At 41.2% G+C, this 24,313-nt stretch overlaps 1 long non-coding RNA gene across 1 annotated transcript; it reads right to left on the bottom strand.

Annotated features, from left to right (window-relative positions):
- Positions 1-5,696: 5,696 nt before the first annotated feature.
- LOC142046227 (uncharacterized) lies at positions 5,697-21,334 on the bottom strand. The gene is made up of 3 exons (XR_012655120.1): positions 21,300-21,334; positions 18,677-18,753; positions 5,697-5,823 (listed from the first exon to the last, which is right to left on the bottom strand). It is a non-coding gene; the product is annotated as an uncharacterized LOC142046227 (long non-coding RNA).
- Between the last annotated feature and the right edge of the window lie 2,979 nt (positions 21,335-24,313).

Below are 24,313 nucleotides of genomic sequence, written 5' to 3'. Positions count from 1 at the left end.
TGGCTCCATAAGTCCCAGGGCTGGCTCCAGGCACCAGCTCGGCAAGCATGTGCTTGAGGTGGCCAAGGGAAAGGGGCCGCATGTCTGTCTCTTCGGTGGCAATTCGGTGGCGGGTCCCTTGGTCCTTCTCGGAGGGAATGACCTGCCGCCAAATTGATGCCAAAGAAGAAAGCAGCACGGTGGAGCTGCCGCCGATCGCAGCTTTTTTTTTTTTTTCCAGCTTTTGGGGCGGCAAAAACCCTGGAGCCGGCCCTGATAACTCCAGCTGTAAAGGATTGGACGCATAGATCCCTGATCCAATCCAGGGGCACTGGAACAATTTGTATAGTGGTGGCTGAGAGCCATTGCACCAAACTGTAAACCCTGTATATAAAAGAATCCACTTCAAGCCAGGGGGTGTGGCAGCACCTCCAGTTCCAGCACCTAACAGGGCAGCTGCCTTCTGAGCATCCCACCTTGTATCCAGAGATGCTTTTGCAGCACCTTGCCTGTTCCTCTAAAAGCACCCCCATCCAGGGCTGGGTTAATAGACGCTTCAAAACAATCTTCTTGTGTCATGCTGTCCAGCGTGGCTCACAACCACAAATGCCAACCACAGGGCAGGCTGTCAAAAAGCAAAGCAGAAACCCCAAATGGTTGTATGTTCTATAGTTGGAGTTCACCAATCTAGCACAGGACTGCCCAGAGGATTTAAGGAGCCTGGGGCAAAACAATTTTGGGGGCCCCTTCCGTAAAAAAAATTGCAATACTGTATTCTCGTGAGGGCCCCTGCAGGCCCAGGCAAATTGCCCCACTTGCTCCCCCGCCACGAGTGGCCCTGGGAAAAATAAACCTTCCGCATCTCGGCACAAACCCAGTTTTAAGAAAACTTCTTTACAAGGTATCACTGGTTCTCAGCATCAGCTAATGCTAAAAAGCACAAAAGCTCATTAAAAGGGTTGGACAAATATTTTCGGTCAACTTTTTTTGGATCTTAAAACTAGGGGTTTTTAAAAAGCAGAAAAAATCACAGACAATGTCTGCTTTCCTTCAAAATTTGTTGTGTTTTTTTTAAATTGAAAAGCTGAAATTAGTCTGCCAAAACCTGAATATGGTTTGGGGTTTCAGAAGCGTGTGGCCAAATATTTGCTGCTTGCTGTGTTAGATTGTTTAAAGAAACAATAAAAAATTCTGCTTAAAAAAAATCCAAAACTTTTGAACCACCTCAGTCTGTGACAAGGACGCCTGAACTCATCCAGTCAGAGATTTTCCAGGTTCTGATACTCTGGGCTTCCTTGACTCATATCTGTCTCCATAACTTTGGGTTCATGTTAGCTTGGAACATAAGAACAGCCTACTGGGCCAAACCAAAGTCCATCCAGCCCAGTATCCTGTCTACCAACAATGGCAAATGCCAAGTGCCCCAGAGGAAGTAACCTAACAGGTAATGATCAAGTGATCCTCTCCTGCCATCCGTCTCCACCCTCTGACAAATAAAGGCTAGGGACACCTCCTTACCCATTCTGGCTAAAAGCCATTAACGGACTTAACCTCCATGCATTTGTCTGTTCCTAGAGACTGGCTCCATGGATCCCTCACAAACTGGAGACAGTTACTGTGGGTTTTGTCTTTAGTATAGCCTATGTCATACTCCACGAACTGAGCATTTGAGCTTGTTCCAGAATCTGGGATAAGCTATGTTGTGAAAATTGAAATGCCAAAATAGCACATGCAGTGAATGGACACAGGGTGCTAAATAAATTAACCCAGGGGTTCTCAAACTGAGGTTGGGAGCCCTCAGGGGGTCACGAGATTATTACTGGGAGTTGGGCGACCTGTCAGCTCCACTTCAAACCCCGCTTTGCCTCCAGCATTTATAATAGTGTTAAATATATAAAAAAAGTGTTTTCAGTTTAAAGGGGGTGGGAGTGTCGCACTCAGAAGTTTGATATGTGAAAGGGGTCACCAGACAAAAGTTTGAGAACCACTGAATTAACGCCTCTGAACTCAGGGAATGCAGGGGAGGGGAGTTCTCCTTGGTGTGTTGGGAAGGAGGTAGGTCGTGTAGGAATTACTCTTCTCATGTGATCCTCCCCCAGTGGCTAATTTTAAATGAAGCTACCACCCCCTGACATGAATCTCCCTATGGCACTGAACATTAAATATAGACTATAATTTGGCATTTGAGACGTGAAAGGGATGGTAGCCCTATGGAAAAGCTAACAGACTTGCCCTTCTGCAAGCCTGCAAACTTCTGAATGAGCTTTAGGGTAGGGAAAGGCGTGCCTTCCAAAACAGCCTGACCCTGCCCCTATCTGATCCCAACCATTCCTGCCCCCCAAAACTGCCCACCCCCCTCAGAATCCCCTGACCCATCCTGCTCCTGCCCCATCACCAACCCCCAGAGACCCCCCACCACCACCCCAGGACCCCACCCCTGCTTCCTGTCCCCTGACTGCCCTGACACCTATCCACCCCACAGCTGAGTCCTGACAGACTCCCGGAACACCCACAGTCCAACACCCCCCATTCCCTGTCCCCTAACTGCCCCCCAACCTCTGCCCCCTCCCTGTCCCCTGACTGTCCCCGGGACTCCCTGCACCTTATCCAACCCCCCTGGCCCCGGTCCCAGCCTCTTACCCCCGGCTCCCCCCTTCACCCGGAGCCTCAGCGCGTCACATCCAGAAGGGTCCCTGACTAGCAGTGCAGCATGGCTCTGGCGGGGCCTGAGCTCCTCCCCTCTCAGAGCCTTGTGGTAAGGGGGCGGGTCTGCGAGCTCCAGCAGGGCCTGAGCTCGCAGCCCCACCCCGTTATCATGCGGGTCTGAGAGGGGTGGAGCTCAGGCCCCGCCAGAGACATGCTGCAGCTGTTCAGGGAAGTTCCTGGATGTGCTGAGGCTCTGGAAGAGGGGCAGGGTTGGGCCGGGAGCCTCAGCCGTTCTCTTGGGGGCCCCTGTGGGGCCTGGGGCAAATTGCCCCACTTGCCCCCTGCTCTGGGAGGCCCTGATCTAGCAACACGTGTGAGCTCCTAAAGCACTAACAGTTTAACTATAGAGTCACATTGGGCATTCCAGTCTATCATGCCACACATGCAAGCTGAATTTAATGACAAATGATTGCTATACACCAAAATTCACAAACACTATTCAGGTTACAAAGTTCATACTCTGCTCTGGCTTTTTTGCCACACAGAGCCATGGGTGGCTGGTATAATAGGCCGGGGAGGCTTAGCCTCACCTGATGCTGCCACTGCCACTGCACCACCAGCTGCAGGGTTTGAAGAGGAAGTTTTTGCTTAATTATGCTCCATGCCAGTTCTGAGGGAGCTGTGCTATTCAGCTTCCTGGGTTTATCAGTAATCTCTCTGGACTCCAGAAAGATTATTGATTAACCCAAGAAGCTGAGTAGCAAATACCTCCTCCTCAGCTGCCCCAGAACCTGCATGGGGCATAACAAAAGTGTCTTTGCACAAAAGTGAGACACTTCCTCAGGTGACTTGGGGCCTCGGGAGGGGAGGAGTGGTTGCCGCTGGGCCGTGGATCCTCCAGATAGGTGGGGATGGGGTAGGCTGGGGTCTCCTGCCAGCCTGAGGCTTCTCCAGCTGCAGGGAAGGGGTGCTTAGGTCTCTGGCCGGCTCGGAGGGAGAGAAGGACTCGGGGCTCTGTCCACAGGGAGGGGGCATGGGGTCTCAGGCTCCAAGCATGGGGGAGGGGTATGCAGGTGGAAAGGGCAAAGCCAGGGACTAGCCTCCCTGAAGGGGGGGGGTCCAGCCACCACCCATGCACAGAGCTTTGCTTCTGACCCAGTCTGCTTCCCACAAAGCCCCACTTCCATCCCTTTCCAGTTAGTATTCAGTCCTCTGGCTTCCTTCTTCTGTCAGCATCCTCCTATTCTGAGGGAGAATACAGCCTATATAGTAGAATCATGGGACTGTAAGGGACCTTGAGAGGTTTTCTAGTCCAGTCCCCTGCACTCATGGCAGGACTAAGGATTATCTAGACCATCCCTGATAGGTGTTTGTCTAACCTGCTCTTAAAAATCTCCAATGACTGAGATTCCACAACTCCCTAGGCAATTTATTCCATTGCTTAACCACTCTGACAATTAAGAAGCTTTTCCGAATGTCCATCCTAAAATACCCTTCATACAATTTAAGCCCATTGCTGCTGCTTCTATCTTCAGAGCTTAAAGGAGAACAATTTTTCTCCTTCCTCCTTGTAATAACCTTTTATGTTCTTGACAATTGTTATCACATCCCTTCTCAGTCTTCTCTTCTCCATAGTAAAAAAACCAATTTTTCAGTGTTCCCTCATAGGTCGTTTTCTAGACTTTTAATTATTTTTGTTGCTCTTCTTTGGACTTCAATTTGTTCACATCTTTCCTCAAATATGGGTCCCAGAACTGGAGACAGTACTCCAGCTGAGGCCTAATCAGAATTGAGTAGAACAGAATAATTACTTCTCATGTCTTGCTTACAACACTCCTGCTAGTACAATCTAGAATGATGTTTGCTTTTTTTGCAATAGCGTTACACTGTTCACTCAGATTAGGCTTGTGATTCACTCTGACTCTCAGATCCCTTTCCACAGTACTCCTTCCTAGGCAGTCGTTTTCCATTTCATATGTGTGCAATTGATTGTTCCTTCCTAAGTGGAGTATTTTGCATTTTCCTTATTTTGTCCTATTTTTTTTTAAGATCATTTCTCCAGTTTTTCCAGATCATTTTGAATTTTAATCCTATCCTCTAATTCACTTGCAACCCCTCCTAACTTGGTATCATCTGCAAAATTTGTAAGTGTACACTCTGTGCCATTATCTAAATCATTGATGAAGATATTGAACAGAACTGGATCCAAAACTGATCCTTGCAGGACCCCACTCAATACGGCCTTCCAGCCTGACTGTGAGCCACTGATAACTACTCTCTAGGAATGGTTTTCCAGTCACTTATGCACCCACCTTATAGTAGCTCCATCTAGGCTGTATTTCCTTAGCTTGTTATTGGGAGGTCATGCAAGAGACAGTATCAAAAGCTTTACTGATGTCAAAATATACATCTACTGCCTCCCCGCTATCCACAAGGCTTGTTACCTTGTCAAGGAAAGCTATTAGCACTGACAAATCTTTACAAGTCTATGCTTACTGTTACTTATCTTCTAAATATTTGAAAATTGATTGCTTAATTATTTGCTCCATTTTCTTTCCTGGTATTGTCCTCCTAAGGAGAACTTCTCCCAGTTGGCTAGGAGAGAATAGAACCCTTTCGCACAAGGCTTCTGATCCTGGGTCCTTAAAGGAAGAATGTCCTGGGTTTTTCCCATCCAACTGTCAGGGCCCCCCTTCCACTCTTCCAGTTTTAGCCATTTCCTGAGTCTTTGCTTATTCAGGTGTTCCTGCAGTGGGGTATTCTGGTCTCCTCTAGATTTAAAGAATCAGTATAACTTGTTATATGTACCAGCCATGAAATGGTACTGGAACAATATCCTTTGCAGATTTTTACAAACAGCATTTACCTCACTGATAGCACATTATGATTGGATTTTATTGATTTTGTAACAAAACATCTTCATTTGTAATTCATAAGAAGGGGCAAAAAAGATGGTGGATGATGTTTCACTTGTAACATATCAAGGACCAGTGGGCTTTACACAAAGTAATGGAAAAACTGTTTTTTGTTTTTTTAACATCAGTAGAATTGGCTGATAATGGTCCTAATAGGGTGAAAAGGGTGCTGGTATATTTCCTTCCCCTCTAGCAATCAGGCTACATCAGACACCCCTCTTCCATGATTATGCCAACTATTCTCTTTCTCCAGGGTGTAAGTTGCTCTCCGCCTTTAATAACACTGCTCTACAGGCAAAATGCTTCTGAAATAAATGTAGTCAAACTTTACTAATTCTGGGTCACTGAGAACGAAAATGATGCTTAAAATTGTTGATTGGCTCTAGTATAAGTGGGCTCCAGACTACAGCAGTGGAATCTCCTGGCAGGGAGGTATGTTAGGGTTCCAGTTCGTGGACCATCAAAAAAAATTCTTGTCCCATTCTTCTTCATGGAAGGTGATCTTGTAGCCTGCAACAACATCGATGGTGTGATGGCAGTCATTCAACATCTTTCACGATCCAGATGAGTGGAGACTGTTCATGTGATTCATCGAAGATGAGTCTTAAAAGCTGTTTTGCTGCAAAAAGGCAAGGTTTTGTCATCAATTCCAGTTGGTCATGCAGTCCATATGAAGAAACTCTATGACAACATGAAACAACTTTGAGGTGCATAAACTATGACCAACATCAGTGGCAGCTTTGGGCAATTTGAAGGTTGTTGCTCTCTTGCTTGGTCTGCAGACTGGATACACAAAGTACTGCTGTTTCTCTGCGAATGGGAAAGTCGTCCAAGAGATTCCCACTACATCAAGAAAGATTGGCCACGTCCGACAGTCATTAGAGCCTGGGAGGAAAAGTGTTCAGCATCCACCACTTGTTGAATCAAGGAAGATTTTGTTACCACTTTACACATCAAGCTGGGTCTGATGAAGAACTTTGTCAAGGCCATTGACAAACCAAGCAGCTTTCATGTACGTCCGTGGAAGAATTTCAAGGTTCAATGAAGCTAAGATAAAGGAAGGTGTCTTTTTTTGGTCCTCAGATTCGTGAACTTCTCAAGATGATGCATTTGACCATGCACTGCATGCAAGGAAAAGACGGCATGAAAGCCTTCCAGTTAGGTGGCAATAATTTTCTGTGGAAACAACAGGCAGATAACTACAGGTTTTGGTGGAAAACCTCCTCCAAGGCATACAAAAGCCTTGGTGCAACCTATGTCACTAAAGATACATTTTGTGCACTCTTGGTTAGATTTTTTCCATGGAACTGCGAGCAGTGAGCGAAACGAGCATGGTGAGCGATTTCACAGGACATTGCAACAATTGAGAAACGCTGATCAGGGCCAAATGAGCCCATCAATGCTTGCAGACTATTGCTGGAACAGTGAAAAGAGATCTACCATTTAATGAATACAAGAGGACAGCCAAGAAGTGCCGAGTAGACACTGAAATGATAACTATGTACATAAATAGTTTTTTTGCCTTTTGTATCATAATTAAATTTTATTTATAGTAACGCCTTTTGCTGATTTTTAAAGTGTACATAAACACAATAGTGAAATACTTATCATGGTAACAGCAACCATACAACACATGAAAAGCCCTAGGGTTTACAAATTTATGGAATTAAAAACTCTACTATCTACCACAATTTACATAGACATAAAATGTAAAAACTTAAATATCTTAGAAACAGTAGCCAATCAGTTGTTTTAATTGTCATATTTGAATTCAGCACATCAAAATACATAATAAATACCACATTTTATCTCTGAAGCAGATGACTTCTCAAAAATTGTAGACCAGTATAATGCTGTAAAATAAAATAAATGAACATGGATTAACAAATTTCAACTTCTTACCCTAAAAGTTGTGGGTATGTATATTTTCTTCCTTTTTTCTATTTTCTCTTCATTTTCTTTTCTCATTTTTAGATCTACATTTTATTTTCAGCTTTGTCACACACCTTTAGCTTTCTTTCACCCACTGGGTCCATTCTTTTTCTTGTCCTTCTCCCTGAGCATGGAGACGGAAGTCTTGGGCCCTGATCGTACATATACATATTTTGAACTTTAAGCATGAGTGAAGTCAGTGTGCTTAATGTTAACTATAAGTGTGTTTTCAGGATTGAGACTTTAACTGATAAAAAAGACAACTTTCATGTTGTCACAAATTGCATTTAGTGAGGGAATATAGCTAGTTTTACAGGTTAAATGACTCTTTGAAGTCTTTTTTTGCTCATTTATAAAAATTCAAATATAATGTGCAATGTGCTATAATTTGTGAGAACACCACTAAAATAATTATTGTATCTTTTAGGTACATTTATCAAGACAGGCCCTAGGTTGAAAAGTTTCCCATTTTTTAAATAACCTCAAACTTCTCTTAGTTCTCTTATTTAAAAAATAAACAGATCACATTTCAAGCAGTTGCTTGAAGAACCAATCATAAAATACCCCCAAACAAAACATCTGGCTGCCAATTAAAAGATCATCATGAAGACAAAGACTCGGCATCATAATGGTTGTACTGCGCTACAGCTTTGTACTACACTGTCAGCATGAGAGGGGAAAAAGAGAACAAAAAAAGCACTAAAACACATGTGATGTGGTTCAGACTATATGGACAATTAAGTCATCTTGATTTATATTTATATTATTTCCACACATCGAGAGAATGGAAGCATGGGCAGCAAGTGAAGTTTCTCCTTGGGGAGGCTAGCCACTGCCCCATTTCTTCTGGCTCACGCCCTGCCTCTTCCAGGTGATGCTCCCCTCTTCCAGCCAAGGCCCCACCCCCACTCACTGTTCAGTCACCCTGTGGTCCCAGCCGGGGCGAGGGAGGGCTGAGAGCTCAGTCTCTTCCCCTTGATGACCCCAGTAGGGAACAGGGAGTGGGGGCTGAAAGCTCAGCCCCTGCTGGAGCTCCGAGCCCTGCTCCTCTTCTGCTTCTTCCTTGATGGCCCCGCCCCCATTGCACCCCCACTCTGCGTCTTTCCCCTTAGGTCATACCGACCCCCCGCTCACTCCTTTCCACTCCTTCACCTGCTGCAGCCCTGAGACCTATGTCCCTCCCGTGGCCCCAGGATTAAGAGTTCCTCCAGTCCTGGAGCCATGGTGAGGGGAGATTTTTCTGGGGCCCCCAAATTGACCAGGGCACTTGGCCATGGGCCCATGGACCCATGCAGTAATCTGCTACTGTCCTGCCCTCTTAGTGGCACAAAATTCGGGGAGGTTTTGCCTCCCCCTGCCTCCCTTATGCACCACCCATGTCTGGAAGCACCTGCTAAGATTCTGTTGCAGCACTGGTATGGCAAAAAGGTACCTTTAATTAATTCTAAAGATGCAGTTGAAGATTCTTGCAGTGTGCAGAATCCAGGATGGAGATAAGGTATGTTAGGGGATGTCAGTTTGCAATATACTTTGCTGATTTGCAGTTTGGCTGATGCAGTAGTAGCCCTTAGGGGACCTTTGTAAACTGGTATAAGTCAGAGCAGCCCCTTGGCTGCCTTAACTTATATGGAAAATTGTTTTGGCTCCTGATTGTCTCTAGGATCAGAGGAGATATGAGCTCAGCTCAACTGAGGATTTCATCCTTAATGTATGTCTGTAGTCATTTCCTACAGAAACGAATCCTTTCCCTTATATTTAATAATGCTTTTTTCCCCTTACAGTTTGAAGTCAGCTCATTGGAAAAAATTGACTGGAATAAAATGGATTTCCACAGCAATCTACATTTCCTGAGCAAGTAATAAATAGTTTGCTGCCTGCTGATTTTCTTCTCTGAAGTTTTAAACCTGATGTGCCCTTTCTTATGTATAATGCTTTTGTAAAAAGGATAAAGGATAATTTGAGGCTTTTAAAAAACCCTCTTAAGCAAAGATCTCTTTAGGGCATGGACCTAATGTTCCTGCCAAAGCTTTTTCATCTCTAATAGAAGAAAATGTTTTGGGAACAACTGTGTAAGATGTCAAGTATCAGAGGGGTAGCTGTGTTACTCTGGATCTGTAAAAAGCGACAAAGAATCCAGTGGCACTTTATGTATAGACTAACAGATGTATTGGAGCATAAGCTTTCATGGGTGAATATCCACTTTATCAGGTGCATGACATCTTTAATTTCTTTAATTTTTATCTGCAATTTATTTGTTTTCTTTCATTGTTTTGTATAAGACACTGTTAGTGCCATAAATGTGGTTATTGCTAACCATGACTTGAACTTCTGTATTGCATGAACCATTGGACAGATTTCAAAAGGAATGTTTTGTGGGTCATATGCTCCTGTGGCTTAGAAGACACAATAAAAAAAAAAAGACAACTAACTGCAAAACTCACAAATCTTTGCATTCCTCCACCTCCTCCTGGAGAAGATCTACAAAAGATGCTTTGATAATGTATGGTGAGCTAGATATTAATGCCTAGATTAAAAGATAGAGAATGTATCATGCACCACCACTTCAGTGGTGTCATCTGCATATTGGTCAGTTTCTTTCACAGATTTTCCTGACTTTATCCACGCTGCCCCTAAGAAAAGTTTGTCTCTTGTCTCAGGTCTCACTCTGTCTTGGGGCTGACAGGTCTACTGTTGTAGTGGAACATAACTGTTGTAGGAGGGTGAAGCAGCCTCCTAGATAATGTGGGAAAATTCCAAGGGGGGCAGCGAAGATTAAGAGTGAAACATTGAAACTGACCAAGTGCCAGTAAAGAATGTGTAACTCCCAGTATATGTGCCTTTGGTTTCCTGCTTTAAGCAGATAAGCTGCTATGGCCTGAACTACTTGTGAACCTCTCAGGGCCATAAAGATGAATTCATCAAGTGATAATGCAGCCAGTGACTATCAATCTATATGCAGATATTTTCTGTCACTTTAACCTATATACAGTGCTCATGCCGTATTGGAATAAGGAGTGTGATGCTGTATTATTGAATATGACCATTTATATAATATTACCACTGTCATACAACTGCAACACATCTTGTACAAAATATGCCATGTAAGGTATCAACAGAAAAGTGATGATTTGCTAAGTATGATTATCCTGTTCATATGCATGTACCATCTTTGTATCCGAAGTTATGAATATTGGCTATGTACTCATCTTGTATCTGTGTTGAATTGCTGGATAACCCCCACCAAATAAGATTTACATCAAGTCTAGATAGCTATATGTTGATGGTCCATTAAGGACATTTCACTCTAACAATGGGCCATAGAAGAAATTTATCACACCTCAACAAGAATATGGGCAGCGGATGCACCTGTGAGTCTTCAAAGCATGTAAGGACATGTGATATGCTCATGTGACCCTGGACTCCATCTTGAGACAGTAAATCTCCAGGCATGTGTCAAAGGATATAAAAGTCCCCTGAGATAGGGGAATTGAGGACAGGGGGTCATTGCCCCATCACTTTTAAAAGTAGGAGGGCTAAGCCCTTCCACTTTTTACTGGCTATAAGGGCAAGTGATGTGTGGGAGGGGTGGAGAGGAGCAAGCAGAGTTTTGGGAGGAAGAGGTGGTGTGAGGGCGGGGACTCCAGGAGAAGAGGCAGTGCAGGGGCGAAGCCAGGGTCCAGGCACCTGTGCCCCCTCCATTATGGGGATGCTTCTGCCACTCCTGCCCTGAGATATCTTCATTTTGCCTCCTTTGTGCCCTGAGTCTCTGGATTTACAACTAAAAGGAGCATTTTGACTTATGCACTGAGGACCTTCCAGTTTTTTGGAAGTTACAAAAAACTTTACAAGCCAGCAGTCTATTCCATCGCTGCTAAACATGTGATATAAAGACTTTGCAATCATTTGTTTGCATATGATCTATTAATTATTTTTTTCTTTTATTATTAAAACTCTAGTCTTTAGGTTTTACTTACTAAAGGATTGGCCTCAGCACGATTATGGGTAAGATCTGAATTATATATTGACCTGGCTATGTGACTGATCACTTGGGAGTAGAAGAACTCTGATCAAATTGGTTTTGAGTAACCACTAATCATAGAGCCCAGTGTCTGGGCTGTGAGACAAGGACTGAAATGCCTAAGGAGTCTGCCTCTTTGACTTCTCATTAACCAGGTTGGTCTCAGCAGTTTGTCCTGAATTTGGCATCCTCAGCTGTGATAACTGTGTTCGGGGAGATTTTGGCAAACCAGTGAAGTGCTTAAACCACTATTGCTTGTTGCTAACAGTAGTCAAGTTAGCAGGCCATACTGAACAATTCTTGTTTATTGCTAAAAGTAGCTAAGACAGCAGGTCATAAATTGGTCATGCAGCGGCCTCAGTGTAACCAGACAGGAGGGGAGGGGGTTTTCAGTGCCAATCACAGGGCAGCTTGATCCTGTGCCCTTCCTGCTAAGAGTATTAAAATTGCCGATGCATGTATTTAAAAAAAACAAGAAGTCTGTCTATATGTGCCCCCGGGAATGTTTGTCAGGGTCCAAAGGCATGGACACTCTTAAAAAAAATAAAATAATAATCTCCGGTTAATTGGCAATCATAAGGTGTCTGACCTTTTAACCCTGCTTGCTTAGCAAGTTTTCTTTAAGGGATATGTCATTGTATTACTAATGTATAAATAAGAGGAAAAGTTTGAGGTAATTGGACTTCTCAGGAAGGGCTCTTCAGGGACGCTCCCTCTGGATGCATCTTTGGGTCCCCACCAGCAGATGGAAGCCTAGCCAGCTGAAGCCTGTCACAGTGCCACTTGAAAGCCATACTCAGCTTTGGTAATTGTCAAGGGTTGGGGGTGTTTCACTAACCTGTTGCAGATGTGTGTAAGTGCTTGAGACTAAGTAAAGTTTAGCTTTAAGTGAAATCACTCTTGTGTTGTCCTGTTTGTGCCAGCCATCTATTGATTGAACAGCTATATCTCCCCTGATTTATTTCCTGATACCACCTTGCACAAAGTAAAAGTTACCAAGAGCTTTGGGTTAAAAGAACCTCGGGTAAAAACTGAGGCACAGAGACAAGAGGTTGCTTTTTTTTTCATTACTAAAATTAAGTGGTGATCTACATTCAAAAGTCACTGACAATGAAGTCAAACAGTGGATGCCAATTAACTTCAGGTGGACTTCATGTGCAGTTTAATGTGTGACACAGATGTGGCAAGATTCTCTTCATGTTGCAAAGCACATAGTCTAATCAGTTGTTTAATATTAGCTTTTCGGAATATCATTTCATCTCTAGCTTGCTGGAGTTGGCTCATTGCAAATAAAAACAGCATACTGTTTAAAGAATGCTTATCAGTATTTTGAAAACAAACTGTACTAAAATAAGAAACATCACCAATACTTAGGGTGAGATCATGGCTTCAATGAATTCAATGGCAAAATTACCAGTCAATTGAATGAGGCCAGGATTTCACCCTTTAGCATTTTCTTAAGGCTAAAACCTGAACCAGATAGATCATAGGGCCAGAAAAGACCATTTTAATCATCTAGTCTGAGCTCCTTACTCAATTTTTAGTTAGTCCACACTTAGGCAAATTCCCACTGACTTGATGATTTTTATCCTCAAAACACTTTAATAATTGTATTTCATGTCTGTAATCAGTAGTAATAAAGTAATAAACCATGCATTTGTGTCACATCATGAAGCCATAGTCAGGGTTCAATTAAACATCCTAATTTTTGCCCTTCATCAGTGTGTCCCTGCAGACCCCTGGGCAAGAACAGATAAAGGGACAATGTGAAAATTATGAGGTCAGCAGGCCAACGGTGACTGAGAAGAACCAGGAATCTTGCAGAGTTCATGAGCTGTAATAATGAGGTAAGTGTGTGTGTGTGTGTGTGTGTGTATATCTTGCAGAGTTCATGAGCTGTAATAATGAGGTAAGTGTGTGTGTGTGTGTGTGTGTGTGTGTGTGTGAGTGAGAGAGAGAGAGAGACAGAGTTCCTAAACTGGGAATTTGGCAAAGGACAGCTGGACACTCTGCATCCCATAAACTCTTCAGAGAAAGGTGAGAGAGTGAAGGATACTGCAGAGCTCATAAACTCCGTAATTCAGGGTTAGGCTAGGGAAAACAGGAACGCAGTGGCACTCTTTGCATTGGTTCATGAGTGTGTGTTCTCTCCCTTGGAAAAACAAAGCTTAACAAAAATCAAATTAACTGTAAGTTAACGTTGCCTGTATGTACTGGATTAATACCGAGATGTTGTAATTAAAGGAAGAAAAAAAGATCACTGAAGGGAAGGTCGATAAATACCCAAATAGATTAACATGTCATATAATATCTTTAATAACTGACTTGCATACTAATCACCTTTACATATTTTAAGATCAAGCTTAATTCTGACCCTACTTAATCACCCCCCATCCATTTTAGAGGGATCTAAGGATTTGAAACAACTATAGCGTTAATTGTAACTGAAAAACATTTTGGAGATATGTTAATTCTTTCCTCTTTTACCTGGTAAATGAGTAATAGATTAGCCTGTTTTGATGAAGCGGGAGTGTGAGGTCTGCTGATAGAAGCCTGTATCTCACCAGGGAGTCTGGTATGTAAACACTTGTATTCATTTGGAAATATATTAAACTCTCTCACATCTGGAAACGGGACTGGAAATTTCTGATTATCAGACTTTAATGCAACATTTACAATTCTACCTAGAATGAGCTTAAAATAGGCTGAAAATTGCACAAGACAAAATATTTCTTGCACTATTTTCATTAGAGAAAGGCCTGAGCTGCAAAGCTGTGATTGCAAATCCAAATCTAATCTTTGCTAAAAAATATTTGTGTCCAGGGTTTTGCTTCATCCTGTTATATGGACAAGATGCAGGTTTCTGATTAAAAAAAAAAAAAAAAAAAATCTAGCTGCAGATCCAAATTCCCAGGTATTTGGATCTGGCTTTTTGGTTCAGTGCAATCTCACACTCTGATATTTCTGATTCTGGACAAAACCAGGAAATGAGAGAAGCCTATGGGGGAAAACATAATAGTGAAAATTTTTGCAAATATCAGTAAAGGGTTCAAGATTTTGATGAAAATTTGAGTCAACAATTGCTTGATCCAAAGAAGCTCTCTCCCAATACGGAGCATTTCTTATTATTTCTTTATTTGTGGGTTTCCAAGAATATGCTAGGTGCTTCAGAGACAGAAGCAAAGAAATGGTCACTACCTCAGCGAGCTTAAATCTAAATGGTAGATGTATGGCCTTTGTTGCTTCTTAATAATAGGATATTCAAGTTTTGATTGGCTAACAGCTGCTCTATCTGGACAGTTGTTTACATTATTTAGCTCATTGTAGTTCTCGCACAATTTTATTGATATAGGCTCTGACCAGCAGTGATGTTATGCTTGTTTGACTGCAGACCTGAGAGGTATGAGTTATAAAAGGCATAAGAACAGAACAGCTGCGTGATTATGCAGAATCACCCACTGAGGTAAAATCTTGTTAAACCTGGCAGTTTCCTTGTGTTTCTCATTAGGTTTGTTGGCACACACTAATGCTTACCACAAATTTTTCAGCAGATGTTTCCTACTTAAATCTCACTCTTCACTCTGAAAATATTGTATTGTCATATGCCAGTTATATTATTTTGTAGAAATGAAGCCAATAAATAAAGTTGATTCTTACAGTAGAAATGGGTCTGAGCCAGAGATTCAGGCCTTGTCTATACTACAGAGTTTTGTCAACAAAAGGCAGCTGGTGGCAACAGTGGCGGCAAAATAAAACCACCCCGATGAGAGACATAAGGCTTTTTGAACAAATTTTTGTCAACAAAGTGCCAGTGTAGAGACCACGCTTGATTTTATTGTTTTAATTGGCCTTCAGGAGGTGTCTCGCAATACCCATCCTGATGGCTCTGATCAGTGGTTGGAACTCCTCTGCCCTGCAACTAGCTAAACAATCATCCACCCCTCCCCCTTAGAAGCCCAGGGAATTCTTGAAATTCCATTTCCTGTTGGCTCAGCATGGAGAGGTCTCATTGCATCTTCCCAGGTGACCATAGAGGCTTATCACAGCAAACGCTTTCCTGCTTGGACCACTGCAGAGCTGCCGGATCTGCTCAGTATATGGGGAGAGGATGTTGGGCAGTTCTAGCTGTGCTTGGGCCATAGAAATTTTGATACCTATGGGCAGATTTCTTGAAGCTCATGCAAAAAAGACTATGATCAGGACACATTGCAGTGCAGAGCGAAAACAAAGTTGCTGAGGCAGGCATACCATGAGGTCAGGGAGGCAAACCGTCGTTCTGGTACTGCATCTAAGACCTGCCAGTTCTATAAGGAGCTATTCTTGGTGGTGACCCCACCTCTACCACCAAGAACCCTGTGGATACTTCAGTGGGTCTGGAGGTGGCGGAAAGAGGACCTAACCCGGAGGATGAAGTCATTGATGAAGAGGTGGAGTTACTTAACAGTAACAATGCCAGGACCAGATGGCATTAACCGAAGAGTTCTGAAAGAACTCAAATGTGAAATTGCGGAACTAATAACTATGGTTTGTAACCTGTCCTTTAAATTGGCTTCTGTACCCAATGACTGGAAAATTGATAATGTAATGCCAATATTTAAAAATGGCTCTAGAGGTAAGCCTGGCAATTACAGACTGGTAAGTCTAAGGTCAGTATCGGGCAAATTAGTTGAAACAATCGTAACGAATAAAATTGTCAGACACATAGAAGAACATAAATTCTTGGGCAAAAGTCAACATGGTTTCTGTAAAGGGAAATCCTGTTTTAGTAATCTATTAGAGTTCTTTTCTTTTAAGGGTCAACAAATATGTGGACAAGGGGGATCTAGTGGACATAGTGTACATATATTTCCAGAAAGCCTTTGACAAGGTCCCTCACCAAAGGCTCTTACGTAAATTAAATTGTCATGGGATAAGAGGGAAGATCCTTTCATGGATTGAGAACTGGTTAAAAGACAGGGAATAATAGGTAGGAATAAATGGTAAATTTTCAGAATGGAGAGGGTTAACTAATGGTGTTCCCCAAGGGTCAGTCCTAGGACCAATCCTATTCAACTTATTCATAAATGATCTGGAGAAAGGGGTAAACAGTGGAATGGCAAAGTTTGCAGATGATACTAAACTGCTCAAGATAGTTAAGACCAAAGCAGACTGTGAAGAACTTCAAAAAGATCTCAAAAACTAAGTGATTGGGCAACAAAATGGCAAATAAAATTTAATGTGGATAAATGTAAAGTAATGCACATTGGAAAAAAATAACCCCAACTACAATATGATGGGCTAATTTCGCTAAACTATTCAGGACAAAGCTCTTGGAGTCATGTTAGTTCTCTGAAGACGGCCACACGTGTTGGAGCACGCAGTCAAAAAAGCAAACAGGATGTTAGAATCATTACTCCTCATCTCAAAAAAGATATACTGGCATTAGAAAAGGTTCAGAGAAGGGCAACTAAAATGATTAGGGGTTTGGAACGGGTCCCATATAAGGAGAGATTAAAGAGGATAGGACTTTTCAGCTTGGAAAAGAGGAGACTAAGGGGGGATATGATAGATGTATATAAAATCATGAGTGATGTGGAGAAAGTGAATAAGGAAAAGTTATTTACTTGTTCCCCTAATATAAGAACTAGGGGCCACCAAATGAAATTAACGGGCAGCAGGTTTAAAACAAATAAAAGGAGTTCTTCTTCACACAGTGCATAGTCAACTTGTGGAACTCCTTGCCAGAGGAGGTTGTGAAGACTAATACTATAAGAGGGTTTAAAAGAGAACTGGATACATTCATGGAGGTTAAGTCCATTAATGGCTATTAGCCAGGATGGGTAAGGAATGGTGTCCCTAGCCTCCGTTTGTCAGAGGGTGGTAATGAACGGCGGGAGAGAGAGATCACATATGTTCTTTTGAAGAAGGCAAAGGCGATGACATTAGATATCCATAGACGTTACAATACAGGAGAAATTTAGACTTGCAACAGATGGCTGGGATCATTTCACATCAGCCTGTTCAGTAATGGAAATTGATAGCCTGTGTTCTTTTTCATTATGAAATTGTTGTATTTTTCCCTCACTCGCACTGCAGAAAGCCTAACAGTCTGCTGTTTGATATATTTAGAATCCTCACAAAAAACATGAGTGTTCTGATAGCATTTTAACTGTAATGAATGCTAGTTTTTAAAAAAATGGATAAACATTAGAAAAACAATAAATGCTAAGTTGGCATTTCTCATACAAGGCACTTACTCTGCCGTTGTAGAGACACTATTAATTCTCCTAAGGCTTGCAAGAGGGACCAATGAATACAGTAGGGTCACAGGGATAAAAAACTTAAAAGAATTTATAGCTATGTTTAACATTTCTATTTGTAGTTTCATAATTCAGAAAGGCCTTATTCACTTAATTCAAAACTCAATTTTAGCTCTAGGTCTAGCTTTTCCAATTTTGAGGCCAATGCAATTTTTACTGTAGATATTAATAGGGGGCTAAAATTGGGTTTATAAAGGAAACTCAGATCCAATTCAGCCAAGCATTTAAGCAGTGCTTAACTTTAAGCATATGAGTCATCCCATTGTCTTCAAATGGGGTGACTCACATACTTAAACACAAGCACACGCTGAAATGTGTTTTCTGGGCAGTGATGGGATCACTCACATGCTTAATGTTAAGCACTTACTTAAGTGCTTTGCTGAATCAGGGACTCTGCTGCAACTGTAGGCCCTGATTAAGGAAAGCACTTAAGCACTCCTAAATAGGGATGTATTCATAAATCAGGGCTTTTCTTATGGCGCAACTGCCATTGCATCATAATATATTTCAAAACAAACTGGTCAGCTCCCTAGTAGTTTTGAATGCTTAGAAGCACTAGATTCCCGCCTCCCCCATCAGAGGTGCATTTCAATCCCAGTGAAAGTAAACACTGTCAAAAAACTTGTAATGGCACAATGAATAACTGCACTTTTTTCCCCATAGTGGCAGCCTCTGTCAAAATGTGATAAAGCTTGAAGCTAATTTATAGGCCATTCATTTTCTAAGCCTGCAAAAAATCTAAATTGAAATGATGATATTAAAAGGGAAGTACAAAATATCACATTTTTGTGCTACAGCTTATGATCATCTTCTGAAGCCTGAAACCACTTTTGATTAAACATTTAACATGAGCTTATAATGGATTTTACTCATAAAGCCACACTTACCAAAAATAAACAAGGACCAGGTTTCACTTTTCCCTTGAGCCATGTGCGAACAGCTAGCTGTACTGTTCATTTGTATCCTGTAGACATGCCCAGAATCCAGGTGAAATTATGTTGTAAGAAAAAGAAGCTCAAAATGGTGATGTTGATTGGCCAGCTCTGCAGCAGGTATAAATCAGAATTTCTCCTTTGAAGCTAATGGAATGATGCTGATTTACACCAGCTGAGGATCTGATTTCACATATATAAAAGACAAGCTTAGACGCTAAAGTAAAGAGGGACCATTGTCTGATCAGAATCACTGCCTGAAGAAAGGCTTTTAAAAGCTCGAAAGGAAGGTTCTCCCTTATTTTCTCGGAAATATTGGCTAATGCTTACAAACAGGTAAATAGCCACAGTTTATTGATATTGTTATAAAATACTGTTTTGTAATAATAGATGCTCTGAATCTATAAACAATAAAACAGTGGAGTTAGTATTACAGAGAGCAGTATTTTATAATGTATCAAAACATTATGGATTTCTTTCAGATAAAATACTTTTTTGTAAGACATGCCTACCATTGTTTGTTTTCTAGGTAAATACAGACAGTTTAACGGTTGTATAACGTGAAACACAGAGCAAGATGTTGTAGATAATCATTGCTGATACTTCTCTAAGTTTGACAATGTTTCCATGGAAAATATATACCAAATCGTCTGTAATTATTCTGACAACTACATTCGTTGCTATTAAAATTATATAACTGCCTATGTCTTTATGTGGTGTTGAAGCTGTGTGGTTCCCTGGATATTAGCCAGACCATGTGGGTAAAGTAATATCTTTTGTTGACAAGCTTCAGTCTCTTATATCTCTCTTACTAACAAAAGTTGGTTAAATAAAAGATATTATAAAAAGAGACCCCCCAAAAGATCTCTTTTTACAGATTCAGGCTAACACAGCTACCTCTCTGATAAAAGATATGTCATCCACTTTGTGTCTCTAGATGTCTTTATAATAATCAATAGAACCATTAGGAACCAGGCCAATTAAAAAACCAATCAGCCTGATGCATAAATAAGAAATTAAGATCTGTAACTTTGGAGCTCACATCTTTTTCATGTCCCTGAATGGGGTACCAAGTCAACAAAACCACACGTGAAAAAAATATTGCTGCTTGATAAGCTTTCCTTTAATCCAGAGAAATTCATTTATTTTGTTTTGCTTTACAGGTACTTTATAAAGTCTGTTTTAATCTCTTTCTTTGTTGCAGTATTTCACGTTTAGAATCCATTGCCTCCAATTTTTGTATTTGTTGCTGTGTGGAAACAAAAGCCAGGGGTGGGGTGGCATAAGTCTTTAGGTATGTAAAAAACTGCTACAAAGAGGAGGGTGATAAATTGTTTTCCTTAACCATTTGGGACAGGACGAGAGGTAATGGGCTTAAATTGCAGCTAGAGAGATATAGGTTGGACATTAGCTTTAAGGATAGTTAAACACTGGAACAAATTACCTAATGAGTTTATGGACTCACTGTCATTGCAGGCTTTTAAGAAAAGGTTAGAAAAACACCCATCAGTGATGGTCTAGATAATACTGAACCCTGCCTTGGTCAGGGGCATGGACTAGATGTTCTATTAAGGTCCTTTCCAGTCCTATGTTTCTGTGATTCTATTCCTAGAGCAACTATGGCTAAACCTCTACAAACACTGTACCAGTAAAAAGAAGTTGCTATAAAGCATTTAATATAATTGTTACATTTTGTACCACACAATTTATATGGTACTTATTACAAATAGATGAAACTGAGAAATGTAAACATAAGTGCTACTATCTATTATTTATAAAGCACCATAGATGTGTATGTGGTCCTTATAGGCATACAGTAAGAAAGTTCCCAGCCTGAAGCAGTTTATGGGTTGATTTTCAAAGGACAGGTAAGCCCCTGCTCCCACAGAAAGTCAGTAGAAGTTGGGCACATAACTCCTATTTGTGCCTTTTGAACATTTCCCCCTGACAATTCAATTCTGAATATACATAGACAGAGAGTGAGGTAGGGTGTCAAAGGTTCTTCCCACTCTGACTTTAGGGTAGATGTGGGGACCTGCATGGAACTTCTAGCTTATATCAGTTAGTTGGTATCTCTGCATATCCGATTCCTCCATCTCGGACACCCTTTCTCCCAACTTCCCCTCTTAGGTAGCTTTGAGAATGTCTTTCCTCAGATCTACTTTCTGGTTTACTAATCTTACAGATTTATATATATAACTAAGCTGAGAATATGTACATCGTTCACTACCTTTCTCTTAGCCGTTTCTTCTCTCACGTAACGCTGTGGCCGATCTGGAGTGGCCGCAACTCGGAAGCTACCCTTGGATCTAAAGCATCAGCGAGGAAGTGCAGGTAGTTGAGAAAGGAGGTGAGTTAGAAAAGGATCTTTTAATTAAAGAACAAAGGTAAAATAAAACCCTCTGAGAGTTGCATACCAGTAGTGTCAAGACAACGATTCAAAACACAGAGGGTTGTTCCTGCTAGGCACATTTGGATTGACACAAAAAAACTTACCATTTTTGATAATTCCCTTAATGGTACTAAGACAAGTTACAAAGAAAATAAACAAACCTATTTATCCCTTTCTAAAACTTACTACTCTGATAAGAGGCTGGTTCCTTGATCTTTTTCACTCTAGCTGAAACTCTAAACAAAGGAAAACTTCCCTCCTTCCTTTCGAAACATCTTGGTTCCCCATTGGTTCCTTTGGTCAGGTGTCAGCTAGGCTAGGTGAACTTCTTAACCCTTTACAGGTAAAAGAGGCATTAACGCTTAACTATCTGTTTATGACAGGGTGGGTAAGATCAGGAGAGCTGTTCAATTTTGGATGTCTCTTGGTAGGGTCCTGTGCTCTCCTCCCCCTCCCAAGATCATATGGTCAGAGTGAGAACAGGAGGTGTAATTGTGGTAATCTGTAGCAAGTGGAGGTCAATAATAGAAAGCTAATCAAAAGAAGTGAGTTTTGGGGGGTAGATGAGAGAAAAGAATGATGTTGCTTGGCACAGAGGTGGTGTTCCAAGGAGAGGAGGCACAACGGCACCATTGTGAAAAGGAGAGAATAAGTACCGAGGGGCGTGAACTAAGAGTAGCCACCAGGAATGGGAATAGGGAGAAGTGAGGGCCGAGTTGATGCAGTGATGTGTAGAGTGATGAAAAGGAGAACAAGGAATATGAACTAAGAGATGGGGAAAGAGGCAGAAAGCCAGTGAAGGTATGAGTCCATACCCAGTGTATGCATAGCTGCTACTCGTCTGCTCTTTTGCTAGAGACACTACTTCAGATTGGCTTATGGCTGTTAGGGACATTACAGCCTCCTTAGTGGCACATTCATCATCATTCTGGACCTGTTTTTCTAAGTTATTATGAAAATTGCTTCAAATAACTATTTTCCATTAAAGTCAGCATGTTCCATACTATATATTTTCCTACCATTACAGCATTATGCAGCTATTGGGAAGAATATTGGTCTTATGGCCAGTTGTGTCTTCCCTAAAGCAGCAGTCTCATGAAATCTTGATATTTAATGAGATTCTCTTAAATACGGAGGAGAAATTCCATCTTACGGTTCTAAATTGCATCTTACACTTATTAGGCAAACAGTTGTGGTATGGACTTTGATATGATCTGTTTCTTTTCCAAGGCTCAGTTTCCTTCAATTCAATGTCACTAGATTTAGTAAAAATTGCTTCATGGTAGGAGAGTGCACAAGCTGGATATGCTTGGTTTTGTCATCTTCTCCCCCTCCCAGCCCTCCCTCCCATTCTGGTTTTTCTCACTGCCTTTCCTTTTGTTGATGTAATACATGCTCTTCCACTTGGTGCAAAACTGTTCAGAAAATATGAAGATGATTTTGGAAAGCCTGATGTTGTATAACTGGCATCTTGTTTCCAAGCTAGTGTGCAGGAAGTCATTGCTGAAAAATAAAAGTTCAGTCTTCTACTTATTAACTCAGGAGATCAATTGCGCAAATTGTTAAGATATGGACACAGAGCCTTTGCCGTATATGGAAGTGTGTGTCATCTGTAGTATGAAAAACAGTTTTTGAAGAATCTCGAGCTGGTAGTCTTCTTTTCAGTTTTGTTGAAGACCCAAGAAGCCTGGTGCTATAAATGATTACTCTCATGAGTAATCTTCCTTAGTGTACAAATAGTTCCATTGGCTTCAGTGAGGCTACTCATGTGAATAAAGGGTTTCAGGATCAGACCTACGATTGTTAAACTCTTTCTATGATACTTCACCTGGTTACACAAGATTTTTTTTATTACTGGAACAGATAAGAGAAAATAATAATCAGTGATATAAGACTATCTGTATCAGTAAGAATGCCTTGAGGAAACTTGTGCTTAATTTTAGTGAATGTAATCATAGTCTATGTTGGATTCAAATATTTAAGTTCAGTTTTATCATGCACTAACTGCTAGGCTCCAAATGTTCAACTCAAATTTGTGTACAGATAGAATCCCACATTTTCATATGCAAACAGCACTTTCACATAGGATGATTTCCAACTAGCTGACCATTTGCAAATGCAATTTTCTGCCTGTGAAATTCTGTACACAAAATATAGATGCTTGTATTCAAAACAAGCATCAAAATATCTGCAGAAAACCCACATACTAGGTAAGTCAGCAAGCAAATCCACATTTAAGCTGACACATAGCTACATTGGGAATGAATTTGGTCATGTCTTCAAAATACTCAGTTAAATCTAGGCATTGTAGGAGTTTCCAAATTTTTGCTGATTAACACAGCAGTCTGGATGCTGAACAAGGTTGTTAAGCCAATAAAATGTTGAATAGTGTGTAAGTATAGAGGTACATAACTGAACATAAAATTGTACAAATTATGTTTATTTCACTAGTCTGCTACAATGAGTGTTTTGAGAAACCATATGATGTCTACTCTCTCCAGAATTAAAACACAAATGCTTCAGGGAAAATTCCAAAACATAATAAACTGTATCTACTGCGAAGATGTGTATATTTGAGATTTATCAGCAGGATCAGAATGTTTTCTTCCATTTCTCATGACGCCCTCTGCCCCTCTCTCTCCTGCATTCCTCAGATGTTTTGGCCATCCAGGGTGTCTTCCTAGTTATTTCTGACTCAGCATTCTTCTGCTCCTTGTACTAAAGCAATAAAAGTTAATTAAAATTCATAGCAATATTACAATTTGTTAGTTTTAAAAAGCATATAAAATATCTTGCTGGAGTGCATCACTACCAGCCATACTACCAGTGCCAGTTAGTAGATCCTGTCTCTTGAAGAGAGTGCTTGTTTTTTTAGACACAAGAGCATACCTTGTACTTTGATCTAGAATTTCATTTTAGATTAAAGAAAACATTAAAGAAAGACAAATATGCAATCTCCCAGAGAACGGAAGTGGTACAATTGTGGCAGTAGCAATAACATTTAGGACTGGGTATCATTGTCAAACCTGAGTGTGTGAAGCTTGGTTCCTAAATCCACATTCAGGCTCTTCGGTAACTGGACTGATTTTTTTCAGATGTGCTGAGCAACCATAGTGCCAAATTACTTCAGTGGGAGCCATAGATACTCTACGCCATTTGAAAACTCTCCAACACATAGAGGCTGAATATGAATTCAGGTG

This window comes from Chelonoidis abingdonii, chromosome 2 (genome assembly GCF_003597395.2).
Source record: "Chelonoidis abingdonii isolate Lonesome George chromosome 2, CheloAbing_2.0, whole genome shotgun sequence".
In the NCBI taxonomy this organism is placed as follows: Eukaryota; Metazoa; Chordata; order Testudines; family Testudinidae; genus Chelonoidis; species Chelonoidis abingdonii.
This window is presented reverse-complemented; position numbering and strand designations above follow the sequence as displayed.